The sequence below is a fragment of the Salarias fasciatus genome, chromosome 16, assembly GCF_902148845.1.
Source record: "Salarias fasciatus chromosome 16, fSalaFa1.1, whole genome shotgun sequence".
NCBI classification, from domain to species: Eukaryota; Metazoa; Chordata; class Actinopteri; order Blenniiformes; family Blenniidae; genus Salarias; species Salarias fasciatus.
In genome coordinates, this window is record NC_043760.1 from 2,803,656 (window position 1) to 2,825,266 (window position 21,611).

At 47.6% G+C, this 21,611-nt stretch overlaps 1 pseudogene; it reads left to right on the plus strand.

The window, feature by feature from the left end:
* Positions 1-3: 3 nt before the first annotated feature.
* Positions 4-19,803, plus strand: LOC115403282 (EF-hand domain-containing family member C2-like; annotated as a pseudogene).
* Positions 19,804-21,611: the final 1,808 nt, after the last annotated feature.

The following is a 21,611-nucleotide window of genomic DNA, read 5'->3' on the forward strand; positions in this document are numbered from 1 at the left end:
ATCATGGCTTTACCTTTTCTGCCCGGCAACTCCAGAAACACTCGTGTAAGTTGTGTGTGCTTATTTCATTTCAAAGAAAAAATAAAATATTGGCAGCAATTTAAGACGATATGACGAAGTTGACGATGTCGGTTCGAGCTAACTCCTCAAACAATAAAGTCAAACTGGCGTCAAAATAACACGTTTTATTAGCTTTTATGAGTTCAACGTGTCTGAATGACATTAGAAAGCTTAATAAGGTGACTTTCAATGCTCGGTTTGTGTAAAATTACTATTTATGAGTTTTTTTTCACTAACTACACGCAGTAAATCAGCTATTAGTTTGACACGTGAAAAACATAATACAAATTATCTATCATTTATGAATGTATCTTGTATGAAAATAAATTACACCAAGGAAATGACTGCTAACCAATGTACACCCACCTATTTAGGCATATCCTTTTAAACACACACACACACCACACACCACACACACACACACACACACACACACACACACGTTGCACATTTATCATGTCTGACAATAGGTAGGAAGAAGTGAAAGTTGTTCAGGATTCCAACAAAGGTTAAAAACAACCCCTTGATTTTATTGGCAAAAAGTCTACCACAAAACAATAAAAAACAACCAAATTATGCCTCATCATTAAAATTGGACATTTTTTCTCTGTTTCTCAATTAATAAGTGTGCTAAATAATCTCAATGTGATTACTGTTCCTGTAGTCAAGCATAATGAGACTTTTTTTTCTTTTCATTTTTCCTCATATCAAAATGTAAGCATCAGTCAGGTAACCAGAGGCACTTCTTCAGGTCAAAGGGGCAAAAACATCAGTGTTTATGTCAGTAAATGAAAAATTTAAAGCAGAAGTGTCATGTTTTATCATCACAGCGATTCACAGCTAGATTTTTTCTGATTGTCAAGAATCCGTCATCATGAGCTCAGAAGAAACAAGTTACCAGATACAGGAGTAATAATGCTTCTCTCGTGTATACGAAACCCACAGCTGGGGAAGGAGAGATTCCACAAATCCCAGCATTTCGACTACACCAACGGCTTCCCGATGCTGGTGGGATCGGAGAAGCCGGGTATCGGAGGAGAGCGTCTGGTTGGACAGGAGGAAACCACAGTGTTCTGTCGGCGGCAGTGAGATGCCCGCATGGCTGGCGTTTGACAAGCAGGTCATTTCAATTATGCAATCTTGTTTTTTAAGAGTTTGAATTTATTTAAGTCACTGCTGTTATTTGTGAAGAAAAAAAAAACATAACTTGAAATTACATTTTCCATCCATCCATCCATCCATCTTCCACCGCTTATCCGGGCTGGGTCGCGGGGGCAGCAGTCTGAGCAGAGATGCCCAGACTTCCTGTCCTCAGACACTTCCTCCAGCTCTTCCGGGAGGAGGGGAGGCCAGCCGCGAGACATAGTCTCTCCAGTGTGTCCTGGGTCTTCCAAGGGGTCTCCTCCCGATGGGACATGCCCGGAACACCTCCCCAGGGAGGCGTCCAGGAGGCATCCTAACCAGATGCCCGAGCCACATCAGCTGGTTCCTCTCGATGTGGAGGAGTAGCTCTACTCCGAGCTCCTCCCTGGTGACTGAGCTCCTCCCCCTAACTCTAAGGGAGTCCAGCCACCCTACGGAGGAAGCTCATTTCAGCCGCTTGTATCCGGGATCTTGTCCTTTCAGTCATGACCCAAAGCTCATGACCATAGATGAGGGTGGGAACATAGATTGACCGGTAAATCGAGAGCTTTGCCTTTCGGCTCAGCTCCCTTTTCACCACACGGACCGATACAACGACCGCATCACTGCAGACGCTGCACTGATCCGCCTGTCAATCTCCCCTCCATCCGTCCCCGACTCATCAACAAGATCCCAAGATACTTGAACTCCTGCACTTGGGCCAGAGTCTCTCCACCGACCTGGAGAGGGCAAGCCACCTTGTTCCGGTCGAGGACCATGGCCTCGGATTTGGAGGTGCTGATCCTCATCCCTGTCGCTTCACACTCGGCTGCGAACCACCCCAGTGCATGCTGTAGGTCCGGGTTCGATGACGCCAACAGGACAACATCATCTGCAAAAAGCAGAGATGAAATCCTGTGGTCCCCGAACCGGACCCCCTCCAGCCCCTGGCTGCACCTACAAATTCTGTCCATAAAGATCATAAACAGAACCGGTGACAAAGGGCAGCCCTGCCGGAGTTCAACATGCACCGGGAACAGGTCCGACTTACTGCCGGCAATGCGGACCAGACTCCTACTCCGGTCATACAGGGACCGGACGGCCCTTAACAAGGGCCCCGGACTCCGTATTCCCAAAGCCCCCCACAAGACACCACGAGGGATGCGGTCGAATGCCTTCACCAAATCCACAAAACACATGTGGACTGGTTGAACCCTTGAGCACCCTATGGAGGGTCTAGAGCTGGTCCAGTGTTCCGTGACCAGGACGAAAACCGCATTGTTCCTCCTGAATCCGAGGTTCGACTATCGGTCGAATCCTCCTCTCCAATACCCTGGAATAGACTTTCCCAGGGAGGCTGAGGAGTGTGATCCCCCTATAGTTGGAGCACACCCTCCGGTCCCCCTTTTTAAACAGGGGGACCACCACCCCGTCTGCCAATCCAGAGGCACCGTCCCCGACCGCCACCCGATGTTGCAGAGACGTGTCAACCAAGACAGTCCCTGCACATCCAGACACTTAAGGTACTCAGGGTGAATCTCATCCACCCCCGGTGCCTTGCCACCGAGGAGCTTACCATCCACCTCAGTGACTTCAGCTTGGGTGATGGACGAGTCCACCTGTGAGACCTCAGCCTTTGCTTCCTCTACGGAAGACGTGGAGATGGGATTGAGGAGGTCTTCGGAGTATTCCTTCCACCGTCCAACAATATCCCCAGTTGAGGTCAGCAGCTCCCCACCTCCACTATAAACAGTGTTAGCGGAGACCTGCTTTCCCCTCCTGAGGCGCTGGACGGTTTGCCAGAATTTCTTCTCGAGGCCGATCGATAGTCCTCCTCCATGGCCTCCCCAAACTCCTCCCAGACCCAAGTTTTTGCCTCCACAACCACTCAGGCTGCAGTTCCCTTGGCCTGCTGGTACCCGTCAGCTGCTTCTGGAGTCCCATGAGCCAACAAGGCTCGATAGGATTCCTTCTTCAGCTTGACGGCAGCCCTTACTTCTGGTGTCCACCACCGGGTTTGGGGGTTGCCGCCACGACAGGCACAGGAGACCCTGAGACTACAGCTCCGAGCAGCTACTTCGACAATGGAGGTAGAGAACATGTCCACTCGGACTCAATGTCCCCAGCCTCCCTCGGGATTATGAGAGAAGCTCTCCCGGAGGTGGGAGTTGAAAATCATGCTGACGGAGGGTTCACCCAGACGTTCCCAGCAGACCCTCCAATATGTTTGGGTCTGCCAAGTCTGTTCGGTTTCCTCCTCCGCCAGCGAATCCAACTCACCACCAGGTGGTGATCGGCAGGTCACAGCTCTGCTCCTCTCTTCACCCGAGTGTCCAAGACACGCGGCCAGAGGTCAGATGACCCGAAAACAAAGTCGATCATCGACCTCCGACCTAGGGTGTCCTGGTGCAAGTGCACTTATGGACAACCCTGTGCTCGAATGTGGTGTTTGTTATGGAACAAACTGTGGCTAGCACATAAGTCCAATAACAGAACACCACTCGGCTTCAGATCAGGGAGGCCGTGCATCCCAATCACCCCCTTCCAGGTCTCACTGTGCTGCCCACGTGAGCGTTGAAGTTCCCCAGTAGAACCATGGAGTCCCCAGTCGGACTGGGCCTTCGGGTCGGGATAGGTGACTCACTGTTGTCTTGGCTTATGGGCCGAACAGCAGTGCAGAGTACCCGGCCTTCTTGGAGTCCCTTGGAGGGGTGCTGGACAGTGCTCCGACTGGGGAAATTACATTTTATGAATTGTCAATCATTTTAAAGTGAAATGTCCAAAAAGCTTTTGCTGTTGCATTCTGCAGTTTTTCCAAACTCCCCTGACAGCAGGGCTTTGAGGCTAAAGGCCTCAGTATGCTTCCCCATCGCCGCGACCGTCGTTCCTACGACGTCTACGCCGTAGCCCTATGTCAGGCTATGCTAGGGCTTGACCTCCCAAAAATCGTGACTTCGCGTCGAGGCAATGCATGGTGACGTGAACGTCGAAGGCTGTGATTGGTCCACTTTCGCGTTGTTTATAGAATGAAGTAGAACTCACCCCGAATGCTTTTCTGATCCGAACAGTGCTTCGGGAGAAATTAGATCCAATATTGAGCGGGCGCACATCCCTATACTGTTAGCAGTAAGCACTGTTAGCAGATGGGGCTATGTGTATAGCCGCCTCCTAAAACGGCTTTAATCGTCCAAAAACTCATTAGTTTCACCAATATGTCATCATGGTCCACTCAGCCTCTCCTCCACGACAGCCCGGTGTCGCCAGATATGTCATATATGCAGGATTATGTTCGGTAAGTGCAGCGTGTCTAGATATCTATGTCTAGATATCTATGTCTATAGATCTATGTCGAGGTAAAGCCGGAGCTACGGAAGCCGCATGTTGTTGTGACTGCCGATTGCGAAACAAAGACACCGCCACTGCCCGCCTAGCGGCTTGGCGGTGAAATTGCAGAGGAGGGCGTTCCTTGACGCAGAATCAAGATATGTTCAGTGACGGCGTAGGGTTGCCGGCGTATGAACGACGTCGCTGTGACGGGGAAGCATACTGAGGCCATAATGCTAGTTTAGCTTCATGGCAGCATCACTGATATACTCAGCTCTGGCCTCAGTGTTCTTGTCTGCAGCTTTTAAGAAAAAAAATCAATCAATGTTTACTTTAAATTTTTAGCGTTTACCTGATGGTTTGGCCGGATTAGAGTCTTTGAGGGGCCAGTTTTGTCCCACGAACCTTATGTTTGACACCCCTGTTTTAAATCAAGTCTGCATTAGCAGTAACAATTTGCAATGAGGCAGATGTAAAGGCTGAGGCTGTCCTCGGCCCTGCAGGCGCTCTGTTTTGAGGCCCTACTTCCAGGAGGCCGTGCAGGAGGTGCAAGAGGGCAGGAACCGCATCAGGAAGTGTAAGATCTACTTCTACCTGGAGGACGACACCATCCAGGTGGTGGACCCCGAGTACAAGAACCGCGGAATCCCACAAGGTGCGCCCCTCTGTCCGCCTCTGGGAGCCCGGGAGTGCTGGGCCTGAGGCATGACGGGTGGTTCCATTCCCTCTGTGACAGGAACGCTGATCTGCCGCCAGCGCATCCCCCTGCCGCCCCCCAGACCAGGAGCGCTTCTACAACATCTTCCACTTCAACATCAACCACCAGGTGGTGCTGTTCTCCCGCACATTCACCGTGACCAACTGTGACACCTTCACCAGGGACTTCCGAGGAGGCAGGGGGTGCTCCTGAATGCCCCTGCCGAGGCCCCCGCAGACCCCTACTGCATCTTACGGCAGCAGGTGGGTTTGCTGGAACAGATCTCCTCTGTTTTTGCTGAATCGTGACCCATCAGCAGCCAAGTCAGGAGCTGGGAACAGACACGGTGTAGAAACATCCAGGATGTGCTTTAAAAGACGAACTGGACTCAGCTGGCAGAGTGGCTGCAGAGCTCCAACATCTGCCTCATGTCCGAGTGTCCTTGAGCAAGACACTGAATCCCAGACTGCTTCCGGTTGACGGAATGAGTGTGATTAAGGGTCTCTGCTCAGTGAAAAATCACGACTCAAGTGAAATCATTTCCTATCAGAAACTTTCAGATGTTTCCTATGATATTAAGTAGAGGTTGTCCCGACTAGAATTTCCATAGTCGAATCTGATTCGTCCGATTCTGCCAATAGTCGACTGATAGTCGAATCTATCATCTTGTTTGGCAGGGAGGTGGGGGGGTGGGCGCTGCAGAGCGTGCCTACACGGGGAGTTCGGAGCAGCACAGCACAATGCAGAGCGGTGCTCACACAGCACCCGGAGCGTCGGGGCGCCTATACCACAGCCGGCCCTGATATGCACTAATAATAAAACAATACAATAATTAAAAAAAAACAAAAAAAAAACAAGCCGCAGGCAGGTAAAAACAACACTTTTCATTTTTTCCGACACACTGAAACACAGACTGGAACAAAGTGTCGGTAACTCTAAACATCAAACAAATGAAGTATAGTTCAAATGAGCAGAACCAAACCCTCTTCTAACAAAGGGCTAAAGCATGTTATTTATTTGTATCTATAATCTCTGCAGAGAAGCTCACATTTTTTTGGCTAAACAGTTTCTCACATTATCTGCTCAATTAAATGAAAGGCTTAATTGCACTGTGTCGGGTCCGTTTCGCAGCGCAACATCCATGCAAAAACAAACACTAAATTAAATAGAATTAGCCTTTTAGATAATAAAAATAATAATATAATAATAACCTAAAATATTACAATTAAACGAAATAAAAGTCAGCATTAAAAATGAGAATTGAGTAACAGAACCGTCTTTTAATAGCCCAATTATCTGGCTACTTACCGTTTAATGTGGAAAGCCATGTTGTTGTGAAGTGATATGAAAGGACACAATTTGCATTTGACTTTTTTTGGATCATCTTTGACTTGGTCTGAAGTTCTGTTTTTTTTCCGACATTGTAAGACTTTTAAAGTTCAGCCAAATCACAACCGAGATGCTGCTCTGTGACGGAGCTCTGCGCAAAATGGATTGTGCCACTCACCATGGTGGTTGATTCACAGACACTAAATAGATAGAATATTGAATAAAACTACAAGTTAAGTAAATTTTTCCACAGTATATTTGATAGGCTAACATGTATATCAAATAGGCTTTATATCATGTTTATTGGGGAAAAAAAAAACCAAGCAATTCTATGTAAAATCAGTCATTCAGCACCCCCATGCAGCTGTAATGGAATGGTCCTCGTTTAATAATCACATTTTTTCGATGCTTCGACTGCGTGATTGCAGTCGAATCAGGCCCCTTCGAACGAATCGTCAAATCGTCGACTATCTGAGGACACCCCCTAATATTAAGTGAATTCAAACATCATGTTCTCCATGTTTAGTTATTGTTTAATTACTAAAACGAAGAGCAGCACCCACTAGTGGCCAACATGCTAACTACACCAACTTCAAAATGAGAAACTTTTCCACAAACGAAATTGAGTTGATAACTGTCGTGTAGACGGGATCTCGGTGGGTAAAGGCAGAGAGCGGTGTTTCTGACGTCCCGTGTGCTCCGGGCTGTTTCAGCTGGAGGACAGTATGAAGCCTCTGCGGCCGTACGAGAGACACGACACTCTGAGACATTTCCTGGACCACGACGGGAAAGTCCTGCGCTTCTACTGCCTGTGGGACGACACGGAGAGCGCGTTCGGCGAGCGGCGGGAGCTGGTGCTGCACTACTTCCTGTCTGACGACACCATCGAGATCCTGGAGGTCGTCCCCGCCCAACTCCGGGAGAGACGCCCCCGCCCAGGTTCCTGCAGCGCAGCAGGCTGCCCAAGTTACTGACCCGCAGTTAGGAGGGCTCGGTGGGCGTTCCTGAAGAGTCCAGGACGTCGAAGATAGAAAAGCTTTCAGTCAGCGGTCTTTTCCGTTCCAAACATGAAGGAGTGCCACGCTTTTTCTCTTTTCTCTCTGGCTGAGTGACATTTCTCCTCCACCGTCCTCATTCACTCTGACAGCACACCGCCCCACAGCATTCTGGGTAATTCAACTTGAAAGACAGCCAGGCAGGCTTCAATGTCTGGTGTGTGTGTGGTGTGTGTGTGTTGTGTGTGGTGTGTGTGTGTATGGTGTGTGTTGTGTGTGTTGTTTGTGTGTGTGTGTGTGTGTGTGTGTGTGTGTGTGTGTGTGTTGTGTGTGTGTGTGTGTTCAATCAAGTTATTTAGTTTGCTCCAGTCCTTTATTAAGTCAGCCTCAAAGGTTAACTGAATCTACCAGCCAATTGGAAATCACGCATGCAGTAATATTCTTTCTTTCCGCACCTTACAGTCTTTCCCTCCCATCTCTCCATCGCTCTGTTGCTCCCTCTCTCCCTCCCTCCACGCTCCCAAGAGAAGCCATGTTTCCCTCCCTCTTTCAGCTTGATTCAGTGTTTCTTGCGGTCTTTCTTATTGCTGTGTGTGTGTGTGTGTGTGTGTGTCTGCTCCCTGCAGAACTAGCTCCGGTCCAGATGAAGCAGCCCGGAGAGGTCACGGCTCGCACTGTGCTCAACGTTCTGTCCTCGAGAACCAGGGGAGCCACTACATCCTGGACAACCTCAAGGTGTGTCCCCCATCAGAAACTATGCTTTAACCGCTGTGTGTGGCCATGAATGTAAAACTACAGCCTTTATATATCAAAACGATCTCCTAATTATTATTTTAAATCGTGGACTGATAGCAGCATTTCCATAGACTAATTGTGATTAATCGCATTTTGAATTGCATGTTTAAAATGCTGTCATTTTGCATTTCACTGCACTTTTAAGCCATAATGTAAAACATTCCTTACCAGAGTGTCTGAACTGGGAATCAAATGAACACAAAGAAGGAATTTCCTTTTGGAATTTCTTTCAAAATGAAGTTCTATGTAGTCCGACTGGTTCCAGTTCAAAGATCCTTCTTAAACAAAAGCTCCATCCGTGATGAAACCAGGACTTAGAGGAGAAAAACAGCTAGTCCAGATTCAGAGGAATAGAGTAACAACATTCTGCCGTGAGACATTCAGTAGATCAGCTGACTGTCTGATCCTTATTTTTGAAATCAATAATAGAACCATCAGAAGAACAATCAGAATAATCCTAATCTGAAAGATCAGCAGGAAGTGATCTGGACTGGAGAGATCTGAACTTTAAGACAAAAAGAACAGTCCAGAACACAGAACAGTCCAGAACATAGAGAGAACAGTCCAGAACACAGAACAGTCCAGAACATAGAGAACAGTCCAGAACACAGAACAGTCCAGGACACAGAACAGTCCAGGACATAGAGAGAACAGTCCAGAACACAGAACAGTCCAGAACATAGAGAGAACAGTCCAGAACACAGAACAGTCCAGAACATAGAGAGAACAGTCCAGAACACAGAACAGTCCAGGACACGAACAGTCCAGGACACAGAACAGTCCAGAACACAGAACAGTCCAGGACACAGAACAGTCCAGGACACAGAACAGTCCAGGACATAGAGAGAACAGTCCAGAACACAGAACAGTCCAGAACATAGAGAGAACAGTCCAGAACACAGAACAGTCCAGGACACAGAACAGTCCAGGACATAGAGAGAACAGTCCAGGACACAGAACAGTCCAGGACATAGAGAGAACAGTCCAGACCACAGAACAGTCCAGGACATAGAGAGAACAGTCCAGGACACAGAACAGTCCAGAACATAGAGAGAACAGTCCAGGACACAGAACAGTCCAGGACATAGAGAGAACAGTCCAGGACAGAACAGTCCAGGACACAGAACAGTCCAGGACATAGAGAGAACAGTCCAGGACACAGAACAGTCCAGGACACAGAACAGTCCAGAACACAGAACAGTCCAGGACACAGAACAGTCCAGGACACAGAACAGTCCAGAACACAGAACAGTCCAGGACACAGAACAGTCCAGGACACAGAACAGTCCAGGACATAGAGAGAACAGTCCAGGACACAGAACAGTCCAGGACATAGAGAGAACAGTCCAGAACACAGAACAGTCCAGGACATAAAGAGAACAGTCCAGGACACAGAACAGTCCAGGACACAGAACAGTCCAGGACATAGAGGAAAGTCCAGGACACAGAACAGTCCAGGACACAGAACAGTCCAGGACACAGAACAGTCCAGGACATAGAGAGAACAGTCCAGGACACAGAACAGTCCAGGACACAGAACATTCCAGGACACAGCTACGGGAGGAGATCTGGATTTCCTAAGCTTTAAATGAAGAATCTAATTCATCTGAGCTGCTCAGGCTGAAGAAACGGTGTCCCAATGACAGCAAGTGGAAATCAGTCGATTTCATCTGTTTTAGTAAATGGTGTTTTCTGTACGTTTTGTCGTGTCTGGAATTAATCGATAATGAGAAACATGAACCAGGGAAGTCATATGGGACACCAGTGACAGCTGAAGCAGCTCCCCTGGTCTCCATGTCCCCCTGGTCTCCATGCTCCCCTGGTCTCCATGTCCCCCTGGTCTCCATGTCCCCTGGTCTCCTGCGTGTCCCCGTGAGCAGCCGCGAGCGCGCCAGGACGACTTCTAACAGGACTGTGATCTGACCGTGGGCGGGGAGCTGACTAACGTCTGGGGGACGTAGGGTGCATCCTCACCGACTGCGACGACTTCACCAAACATACTACGCTCCAAATACGGCATCGGTAACCAACACACACACACACACACACACACACCACACACACACACACACACACACACACACACCTTCATGGCTTTCAGCTAACCGAAGCACACACACTCCATGAGGAGGATGAGGTGGAACCAGAGAACAACAACCAGGATAGGGGGCTGTAGAATTCACCAGACGACACGACGAGGAAGAGGAAGGAGAGAAGAAACAACGATCCAAACTGGCAACAAACAAGCAGAAGAGAGAGCAAGCGACGGGAAATGATGAGATGTTTCTTCATTTGTCCCACAATGGGGAAATTTGAATTTTAGCAACTTCAATTGGACAATAATCAAACCTGAAGTCATGAAATGGGTGTTAAACATAAGGCCTGTGGGCCAGTGCCAGCCTGCAGGAGGCTTAATCTGGACAACCCATCAAGTAGAAATGTCAAAAAGACATTGATATTTTATTTTAGAAACAACCTGGTTGCTGTCAATTATCTGAAATTCATGCTGTCAGGGTGTAAGAATACCCATAATGCAACAGCGAAGTGAAGAAGATTTTTTTTTTTTTTGGACATTTCAATCTATTTTGCACCAGAGCGTTTCATTAAAATTGGCTTTATTTTGAAAGGTTTGTCTTTTTCCATAGTAATCATAAAAATGTAGCTATTTTCAATCATTTGCTCTCTGCACCACAGCAAAGAAAAACTTTAAAGTTTAAACTTATCAGTATTTTTGGTCTAATTCACTAGTCCGGCCCCCTCAGAGATGACACTGGGCCTGAACCGGAACATGTTGGACACCCCTGACATGAGTCTCTGCATATACTGCTTATCTGATGTAATTTTCTTGCCCTTCCACACAACCAAACCCCAAGTTGGTTTACCATCAAACCTGATGGTTTTCAGTACCTGAACATGAACACTTGAGGGCAGTAAGAGCACACACAAACCGTTACCACTCATCAGCTTCCAGAGACCAGGACCAGTGTAGCTCAGCCTGGTCCTGGAGGGGTCCGCCGACCTGTGCAGAACCTGCCACATTAGTCACAGCAGTAAGGGGGGTGGGGGGTGGGGCTGTGATGGAGGGTCGGCCGTGACTCTCAGCAGTCAGAGGTCAGCTCGGGATGGATGACTGGCTCCCCCTCCCCGCTCTCTTTCTTCTTTTAAGTGTTCTGTCTTCACTCCGTCAGAGGACTTCACCCGGTGCAGTACAAAGCCCCCCCGGCCCCGAAGCCCCCGAGGCCGGTGCCCCCCTACAACGGCTTCGGCTCGGAGGAGGACTCGCTCAGCTCCTGCAGGGGTTTGGCTGCCCAAGCCGCCGCAGAAAGATTTCCACAAATTCATGGAGAATGACCGGTGGGATGAGTCGTGTCGCCGTCACGTCACATCACGGCGTTTCCTCGTCTGCGTGCTCGAATCACGCTCTCCATGAATTAAATCATTCAGGGTGCTGAACTTCCTCGCAAAGATGGGACGACCGACCCCGTCGACCAGGAGCGGCTGTTCCACGTCTCCTACCACCTCTGTGACGACACCATCAGCGTGTTTGAACGGCCCGCAGAAGAACTCAGGTGAAAACGTACAGACCAGAATGACCACAAACCGCAGCACCAACTCTTTCAGTTTGGAAACCAGTGAGCTGATACGACTGAATCATTATTCTGAAGGACGAACGTCAAACCTGCCACTTTCTCTCACAACTCAGCCCGTTTTTACCTTCCTGAAAATGGAACTTTTGTATAGGTTTTTAAAGGTATCTCTCTGTCTTAGTCCATCCATTCATCCATTCATATAACCTATTCATCCCTCCCTCCCTCCCTCTTCCTCCCTCCTCTGGTTCCAGGTGTGATCGGTGGTAAGTTCCTGCTGCGCTGCCGTGTTAAGAAACCGGGCCAGGATCTGTTCAAGAGCGAGTTGTCGGAGTACTTCACAGCTCCGGATCTGTACGTCGGAGCCACCCTCTGCCTCGGCGGCAGGAGCTTCCGGATCCTGGAGGCTGATGAATTCACCCTGAACTACATGCAGCAGCGCGCTGACGAGGTTCGGAGCCAGGCGTCTGTTTTCCGAGGCGTTGGTATCAGGCTGTTGGCTTGTGGACGAGAAGCAGTCGGTGAATCTGTCACCGTTCCCAAACGCCATGTGTGAAATGTACGAAAAACAAAACTTGTTTCTGTGTTGTTGTTGTCGTTGTTTTTGTTGCAAGTTTCCCAAAGCCAACGTTGGCAACATCCTGAGCAAACTGCGATCTGTTCCGGAGGAAAAACAGGCTGAGATGAGGAAGTATCTGGCTCTGAGCGACCCGAACAACACCGGCTCCATCGCCTACGAGTCCTTCAGGTACAGAGACCCGACTGAGACCGCTGTGCTGATTTGAGTACGTTTAAAAGAGAATTTATTTAGAGTAGCGATACAATAAAATAGTGAAACCCAAGGTGAGATCTCAGTGATGCTGCCGAATGCAGCAGGTGTAATTGTTTTGGGTTTTTTTTAAAAATATAGACTTTTTTTTTGTCATGCATGCTCTGTGGCAGAACAAAGAAAATCCTTTTGCCCACTGAAGATGAAATTGCTCTGCATGTGGCCCCAGAATTAAAACCTGTTTTAAACCCCTGTTTTCATGGCTCGGGTCTGTTTTAGTGTCAGAATGGCAGCGTTGACCGCCGTGACAGGATTATATGGTTGACCCCTGTTCCTGTGTGTCCAGGAGCCTGCTGACGGGTCTGGACTGCGGCCTGTCCGAGCACGAGGTGCTGGTGCTGGGCCGAGGCTTCTGGGAGCGTCCGCAGCCCGAGCCGGACCTGGGCCTGATGCTGGCCGTGGCCCAAGACCTCCTCCGGAAGAACCACTTCGAGCAGTTCCCCCACCTGGTCCGGGAGTTCACACACCAAGACCCAGAGAAGTGAGCCTCGCTGCCCCGCCCCGCGCCGCCCCGCGCCGCCCCCGCGACGCCCCGCGCCGCCCGCGCCGCCCGCGCCGCCCGCGCCGCCCCACGCCGCCCCACGCCGGCACAGGGGGGTTTCAGCTGGGATCAAAATACAGTTCCAACCGAAACAAGTCACCATGATCTGTAGACTCCAGCGGAGCCGCCACTGGCCCCGCCCCTCACAGCAGCACCAGACTGGAGCATTGGATCCAGATGGACCCCAAAGCCCTGGATGGCAAACACACACACACACACATGAAGGTGCTGAGCATCACACACACACACACACACACACACACACACACACACACACACACACACACACACACACACACACACTGAAACACACCACGTTGGTTTACCGCTGTCCTTTTTCAGTGTTCACTGCACAGAGGGGTCGTCCTGTCCCGCTTCCAATCATTTATGAGACTGGATTTCAGATTGAATTAATTTAAAATAAATTGAAAAAGAAATCTAAAATAATGGGTTCAGCAGCAAACCATTCGAATCCGGGGTCTGTCACACTGGTGAAATAGTGCTATACTTACCTTGACCTTTGAACTTTAAGGTTTATCTTTGAGTGTAGGTGTTGACAATGACACTCCTGGATTTAAACTTTGTAAAACATTTGAAAATAGGAGAATTTAAACACTCAGATGTCAATTAATTCATCATCAAATATTTTGCTTTTTTTCGAAATCACTCCTGAAAAAGCAGCACAATATATCTTTATGTATTTAAGAACAGATTAAAATCACACTTTATCTAACAGCTTCTGGTGAAACAAAAGAGAAAGTTGTATCATTTATTTATGAATGTTTGAACTGTGATCTGAGTGGACTTGACCTCAGCGTGGTAGGAGGGTCAGCGAGTGGGTTCGCTGAAGTGGATCTTAATCTGTGCCACAATGTTAAGCTGAGCTGTCTGTTTATACAATCTGTTGACACCCTCAGTTAGCGTCAGATTACTCATCAGCATCCCGGTAATGAAGAAGGCATGACTGGAATGAGCCTGCGGACTGTCTGGCATCACAGTGGAAAACAACTGTGGTCCTAAAGGACAAACATTCCCTGTTTCTCACACACACACACACACACACACACACACACACACACACACACACACACACACACACACGCTCTCTCTCTCTCACACACAGACATTTTTCCACTGAAAGGTAAAAGGAACTCCACACAGGAATAAATAATCAACAGAGTTCTGCTCAGATTGATTCAAACAAACAAACAACAGCCGAGACGGCGTCCGCACGCTGGAGCGTCTGTCATCTGGGAAACCTCCACTGTCTGTCTCCCTTTGTCTCCAGGACGGGCCGTCTGTCTCCCAAAGACATGAGGACTATCTGTAAAGCCTTCCAGCTTCCTCTGTCTGAGAACCTTCTGCAGGCTCTGCTCCGGAGGTATGAGCCACTAATCACACATCCTCTCAGTGATTTTCTGTCATTCCTTTTTAATTAATTTGGAGATTAGGCCAGGCTTTTTTTTTTTTGTTGTTTTTTGGAAAAGGTACGATGCTGTGCAAGCACAGAAAGATCTGATTCTGAAGATGCTTTCAACATTTATTTTTGGCGTTTTTGCTTCAGAAGATTTTACACAGCAACATTTTGAAAATCATGTCTGTTTATTTAGAAACTGCGGAAAAGCTGAAAACAATGTAGTTAGCCTGTCAGGTCATGAGTTGGCGCTGTTCACTGTTTTTGTAATGAAACCACACACACATCCTGCAGAAAACAACACACTCTAAACATTAACAAAGGAGAACAGACATATGGACAATATGTACAGAAACCCAAGCTGGAATGTTATTATGGTGACTGAGAACTTCAAAACTACCAAGTCCCGGAGGATACGGACCGGAACCAGGACCAGGACAATATGGACTGGGAGTCATCACACTTTGGAGGAAAACCCTGTTCTGATTGTCCATCATTGTCCAACACTGACCAAGAGCAAAGTTTTAGAAAAGTTGTGTTTTCGAATGCTGTCATGGAGACAGAGCGTTTTCACAAAGCTGCATTTCCCCCGTTCCCATGGCGATGGACTGAAAATTGTGTTTTCCCTTATTTCCATGGAGTCTGATGGTTTTCTTAAAGTGGTATTTAGGCCCGAGCCCCTGGCCTGCCAAGGGCGAAGGGCCTATTGTTTCTGCAACACAGACAACGACGAGTCGAGCGCGTAGCGCTCGACCTCAGGCCTTTCACACTCTCAAAACACACAATGATGACAAGTCGAGCGCGCAGCGCTCGACCACAGACATCATTCAACATGTCCAGACACATACACACCGACATGCACTCACACATACGCGTGTACAAACACAAAAATGCACACACACACACGAATTTTCGAGCGCGCAGCGCTCGACCACAGGCCTTTCACACACTCAAATGTACAAAAGTGACAAGTCGAGCGCGCAGCGCTCGACCTCAGACATAGGCCAACATGTCCAGACATACACACCCTGACATGCACTCATACACACGTGTACAAATACAAAAAACACACACACACTCTCACACACAAACATGAGTTGTCGAGCGCGTAGCGCTCGACCACAGACATTCACACTCTCAAACACCTGAGTGACGCGTCGGGCTTGTCGAGACCTTTCCGAAAATATATAACATGTGGGCGAAATAATGGCAGAAAAAAAAAAAGCATATTGTTTTTGCAAAAAATATTATTCTTTCTTCTTCTTCTTCTTCTTCTTCTTCTTCTTCTTCTTCTTCTTCTTCTTCTTCTGCTCTTTAAACTGGAATTTGACCCCCTGAACATGCTCGAAAACTCACCAAATTTTGCACAAAATTCAGTTCCGGCGAAAATTTTTTTTTAATGTGAATTTCAATATTGGGATTTAAAAATTGGCTCTACAGCGCCACCTGCAAAACCCAAAATGCATTGCGTCAATGGGAGGGGGTCCGCAATAAACTTTGTCGTACAGCCACAAAATTGGTATACACATGCGCGTTGTCGGGACAAACAAAATATTATTATGACCCCGACCTCAAAACAGCAGGAAAGCAGCCAGCTTGGATTGAATTTTCAAAATTGCCGAGTCAGCGCTTTCCAGGGCGTCGTACAAAATGTTCGTTTTGATCGCGCGCTTCTCCAATGAGCTGAAATTTGGTGGACACCACCTACACGAGTAGACAATTAAAAGTTATCCAATTCACAAATCTTCAGGTTACGGTTTTCCGCGTGGCAACGCCGCAAATTTGATGTCAAATTTTGCCATTTTTTTCAGTGTGATAAATGGCTGCCATTTCTACATAATGACTCCAATCCAACCCAAATTTTAAACACTGATTTAATCCTTCCTTCCTGGACACATAGACAGTGAAATTTTGAAAATCGGCGTTACAGCGCCCCCCTACAGAATCAAAATAAAACCTGTATGGGGAGTAAATATTAGTTTATCAGAAATGAATGGAATTTGGTTGATAATTCCGTCATGTCGTCCCGATCAAAAAGCAAATGGTAACCATATTGTATTATCAACGGTGTTGCCGTGGCGATGGCAACAGTTCCCCATGTTATTCTAATGGGCCCAAGTGAAAAATCTCCCATCAAATCAAATTTACTTGTTGCCATGGAAATGTGCCAAATTTGACAAACATCAATGAAAGAATAAAGCGGGGCGGGTCAGGTAAGCGGCGGGCGAGGGCCTTTTGACGTCGCTCGCGGCTTTAATTTTGTTTCCGTTTCCACGGGCTTGGAGTTGGAGTCTTCCAAAAGTTCGACCTTAGGAACCACTTTCAAAAGTTTCATTTTCACTGACTCGAACACTGACCAACTTTTCATGTAAACGGATCCCAAAAGGCAACATTTTCACTGAAAATGTCTCGTAAAACAAAAACTTCCAGCAACAACAGTATATTTTATCACCACTTTTCACACAGTTCAGCTTTTGAACTGTGTGATAAGTGATGATAAAATATATTGAACTGGGCTGAAATATATTCAAAGTGAAATAAGGATACAGAAAACGGTTAAAGACACAGGTAGACGACCCAGAAGCCTTTTGGTAGTAATCAGTCCATAAAGTACAAGACAAGAACAAACAGGAAGTGATCGTGACACAGATGACGATCGGAACGAAAACGGGATCATCTGAAGTTTAACCCAACACTAAACTCTCAGAGACCAACCTGTACTCAGAGGGCGGGGGAGAGAAACCAGGCACAGCTGAGAACACTGGAGGGTGATGGGTTGGAGGGAAAACGGCTCATAAAGACCTGAAACGAGACAGAAACCCGGGACAGTGACTCCCGTGCTGCTTTCCATTGAGGGGTAGACGACCTCTCGGACTTCCGCCTCTGTTTGGAAGTCATGTGGTTTAAATTGCTGTCAAATCCCAACATGCTGGTTTCTAATCCGGATGCACGTCTGCTGCAGGTTTGCAGACGGAGATGAGATCGACTACCACGCCTTCGTGGCTGGGATTAACTGGACAGAGCATCCTGCTCCCCCCGTTTGGCGGAAGACGTCCTGAAGGTATGAGATTTAGAAGTAATGTCTGAGAGCAGGAGGAGGAGTCAGAGTGGGCCACAGATTGGGAAACTCAGTCTGTATTTTACCTGTGAAGAAGCAGACAGAAGACCAACTAACTGAGTGGGATTGAAGCATAATCTGCCATATAATCCTGCTCAGACAGGAAGGAAGCAGCTCCTTTCTTTCACTCGCTCACATTTTGTACCGATTTGTCACGCTTTGTCAAAACCACATCTAAGCAGAACCAGGTGACCGGCAGAGACGTTCAGGATGGGAAGACGGGGGGAGGAGGCTCGATCTGCATGTGTGTTCGCTGACATTACTTCCCCGCCACCGCTCTCCAACCAGCGTCCAGCCCCAGACTACCGGGTCGGCCTCGCTCGCCTTCCCCTTCCCCCGAAAGTGATGTATGCACACGGGTCGCCGTGCTCGGCGCCGCCGCCGCCCGCCTGTGGGAAATATCAGCGTTTTGGCGGTGTCGTCTGGAGGCGGGCTCGGTGAATTATGAGAAATGAATGTCGAGCAGAGCACGTTTTGGTCCAGGAGCCTCAACCGGGCCAGACCAGTGAAATGTCAGGGAAAACTGTCTCAGGAGACATGATGTGGACGCAGCGCAGTCTTTTTCCCCGCAGACCCCCACCCCCGACACTGCTGGTGAGCCGGTCCAACCACTTGTTGGTGCTGTTGCATTTTCTGAGACGGGGTTGTAAAGTTGCGTTTTCAGTGGTTCAAAGCATCACTGTCGTGGAATGCACCGCCCGAATTCTTGAACCTTCTGTTTTCTCTGAAAACATTTTGCATTGCTTCGTTTTTCCAAGTGTAATTTAAACCTTTGTGTGAAGTGATCCAGTCCAGAGACTTACAGTACAAAACACATCACGTCCTTCTGACTCTCATCTGAAGTGTCATGAGAGGAAACCGGTCCTGAGGTTAGTGTCAGAGGCGTTTGGTTGTTTCAGACACAGCAGCTGTGTCGCGCCGCCTCGCCGGCCTCAGATCTCCCTTCTTTTTGGTCTCTGCTGCAATTTATGTGCTGTTCAGCACCGGGTCACTCCATGTCAGGGTTTCAGTAAATTTTCTCAACGGCCATCTTGGATTGGTTCATAACGATCATAAATATTCAACGGAGCTCCGACAAGCAGCACATAATGTTTTTATGTCTTTAAAATGAGGTCTTGATCTTCACAATGACGCTGCTAAAGCAAGGCCTCAGACAACTGCATTTCAACCATGCATGAAGCATTTCAGGTGTTTTAGTCACGGCAAGTTACAACGGCCCCTAAAATCAAGAAATGTTGATGATCTTTAGACAGAACTGCAGCAGATCTTTAAAAAAGTTCCATATGTAAGTCATCATCTGAAAAAAAACTGAAGCAATATTTTAAGTTGTGTATATCGACATGACCAGACCATTTTTTCTCTCATTTTGTTTTTTGTAGCAAAATATGTTAAAGCTATTGTAAAATGAAAAAATTTAAAAAAACAACAACAAATGTTTTACATTTATGCAGCAACATTTCAAGTGAAAACGCATCTTTTTTGCATTTTCCTTTCAGGAAAGTATCATTTTTGAAAACAAGTCTGTTTACATATCAATCACAGAAACTTTTGAGATCATGAAGTCGTTGTCCAGAGGAACTTTCAAAGGCTTTCCATGCAGACGGAATCGGAGCATTTTTGGTGGCCTCCGATCACTGTTGTGTGAACGGGACCCGTTTTCTTGTTTGTTCTTTCATATGTATAAACTGAAATAAGGTGAAGAGATGTTACAGTAAAAACTCTCTTTAGAGCCAGAACCTTCAAATAACCAGAAGGTGACGGCAATGTCCGGTGAGCTGAAGATAAAGATAAAGCGGGTGATCGTCAGCGTAGAGCAGCGGCCTGTCACAGCACCGACATGTCTCTTCCTCTCTCCTCCAGTTTGATGTCGACCGAAGGCCTGACGCCGACGGAGCTGCCGTGAAGAAGGTCAACTACTCCGCCCTCCTGCACGACGTGTTCGGCTTCCTGTCCGACAGCGGCGAGCCGCCAGCCGCCGCCACGTCCACGTAGGCAACGCACGCCGGGAGGTGAACGGCGAACATCCACGTGCACCACGCCGTCCTCCATTAAACAGCCTGGTACATCGGACCAGTGTCTGTGTTTTTATCAGGGGAGTGTGTGTGTGTGTGTGTGTGTGTGTGTGTGTGTGTGTGTGTGTGTGTGTGTGTGTGTGTGTGTGTGTGAATAATCCGAAGTTTGTTTTCTTGTGTACAAATAACTGAGCTGTAACGGTGTCAGAGGTTTGCGTGTCAGTTAACTCCATCCAGTTAACTGGAAAATTGGTGCTTCGGGGGAGAAAAGTTCTGAGAACACAGATGCTTTTTGATGTGTGTGTGTGTGTGTGTGTGTGTGTGTGTGTGTGTGTGTGTGTGTGTGTGTGTGTGTGTGTGTGTAAGAAGAAGCGAGGCGTTAAAGCAGAACCATACTGTATCTCTGCTCACACATGCTCATTACCGGGTTCTTCCTCTCTCCTCCACCGCCGTGTTGAATGTTGGTGGAGGTTTAAATGGCCTCTGGGACAAACGGTGAGCGCTTGTATACCCAGTCATAAAAAGGTTAATGTGACTTCATGACATGTGAATAATGTACAAAAAAAACAGGATGAACTCAATCAAAACACTGTATGTTATTATCCATGAAACAAAGCATCATGTCAGACGTTATAAATAAAGACGTTTTACAGAGTTTTGAGCAGGTGAGTAAAGCAGTTGTTGAAGTTCTGCTGGAGGACAGAGTCGTGGTGCGATCGGGGCTTTTTGGAGATTCCTGACAGACCGAATGCGTCGTGCCGGTGGAAGATCTGGACTGCAGCCGGTCGGTGTCGTCCGCCGGGAGCCGTGCTGTTATAATGGATGCGATCTGACATCGTCGGGCTGAAATATGAAGTCCTACCCCGAAAGAGACGTTTAGGTGGGAGCAGATGTTTTGAGAGCCTTTCCAGATGTGACAGCTGCCCGTGCCACAGGCGCTGATGCTGCCTCGCACCGTCAGACGTGCTAGCTCTTTAACTGAGTGCCAATAACAAGCCACATGTTCTGTCTTGGTTTTTATTTTTTTCTTTCCATTCGGGACGACATGGCAGCAGTTGTTTTCTCACGTCTTCCTCCGTGAATTAGTGGAGAGCGACCTGAACCGTGCTGATGAACCAGAGGTTCTCCTCCGAGCCCTTCAGGACCTGGACATCAGGAGCAGATTGACCTCTGTCCCCTTCGGCAAAAGACTCTCCAGAGTATCCAGATCTTCACATTTTACTGTTTTTAAACTATTCCTCGGATGATAAGACTATGCAGCTCAGAGGTGTCAAACATAAGGCCTGGGGGGCCAGAACTGTCTGGAAATAGGCTCCAATCCGGCCAACCCATCAAGGGAAGGGTAAACATTTCAAAAATAATTGATTTTTTGTGACAAATTTCTTCAGAGAAACAGACTCAACACAACACTGAGATCCAGGCTGAGGTATCAGCATCAGTCCCAAGTCCATGGTATCAGGGTGAGTTTGGGAAAATACCCATAATGCAACAGCTAGACGAAAGGTTAATTTCACTGTATTTTGCATCAGGAGGTTTCATTAAAATTGGCTCTATGTCAAGATTGTAGTAATATGTGGTCCTAATATTTTGGTTTTGTGAAAATATAGACGTTTTCATTACGTAGACTCTGCACCACATCAAAGAAAAACTTTTTAAAAAGTTTAGATAAAAATGATTTTAAGGCACCATTTTACTCAAGATAAAATTGTCCTGAACTACAATGTGCTCGACACCCCTGTCCTGTCATGTTCATCAACTTTTAGGATTTGAGTCGGATCTACTGAAGGT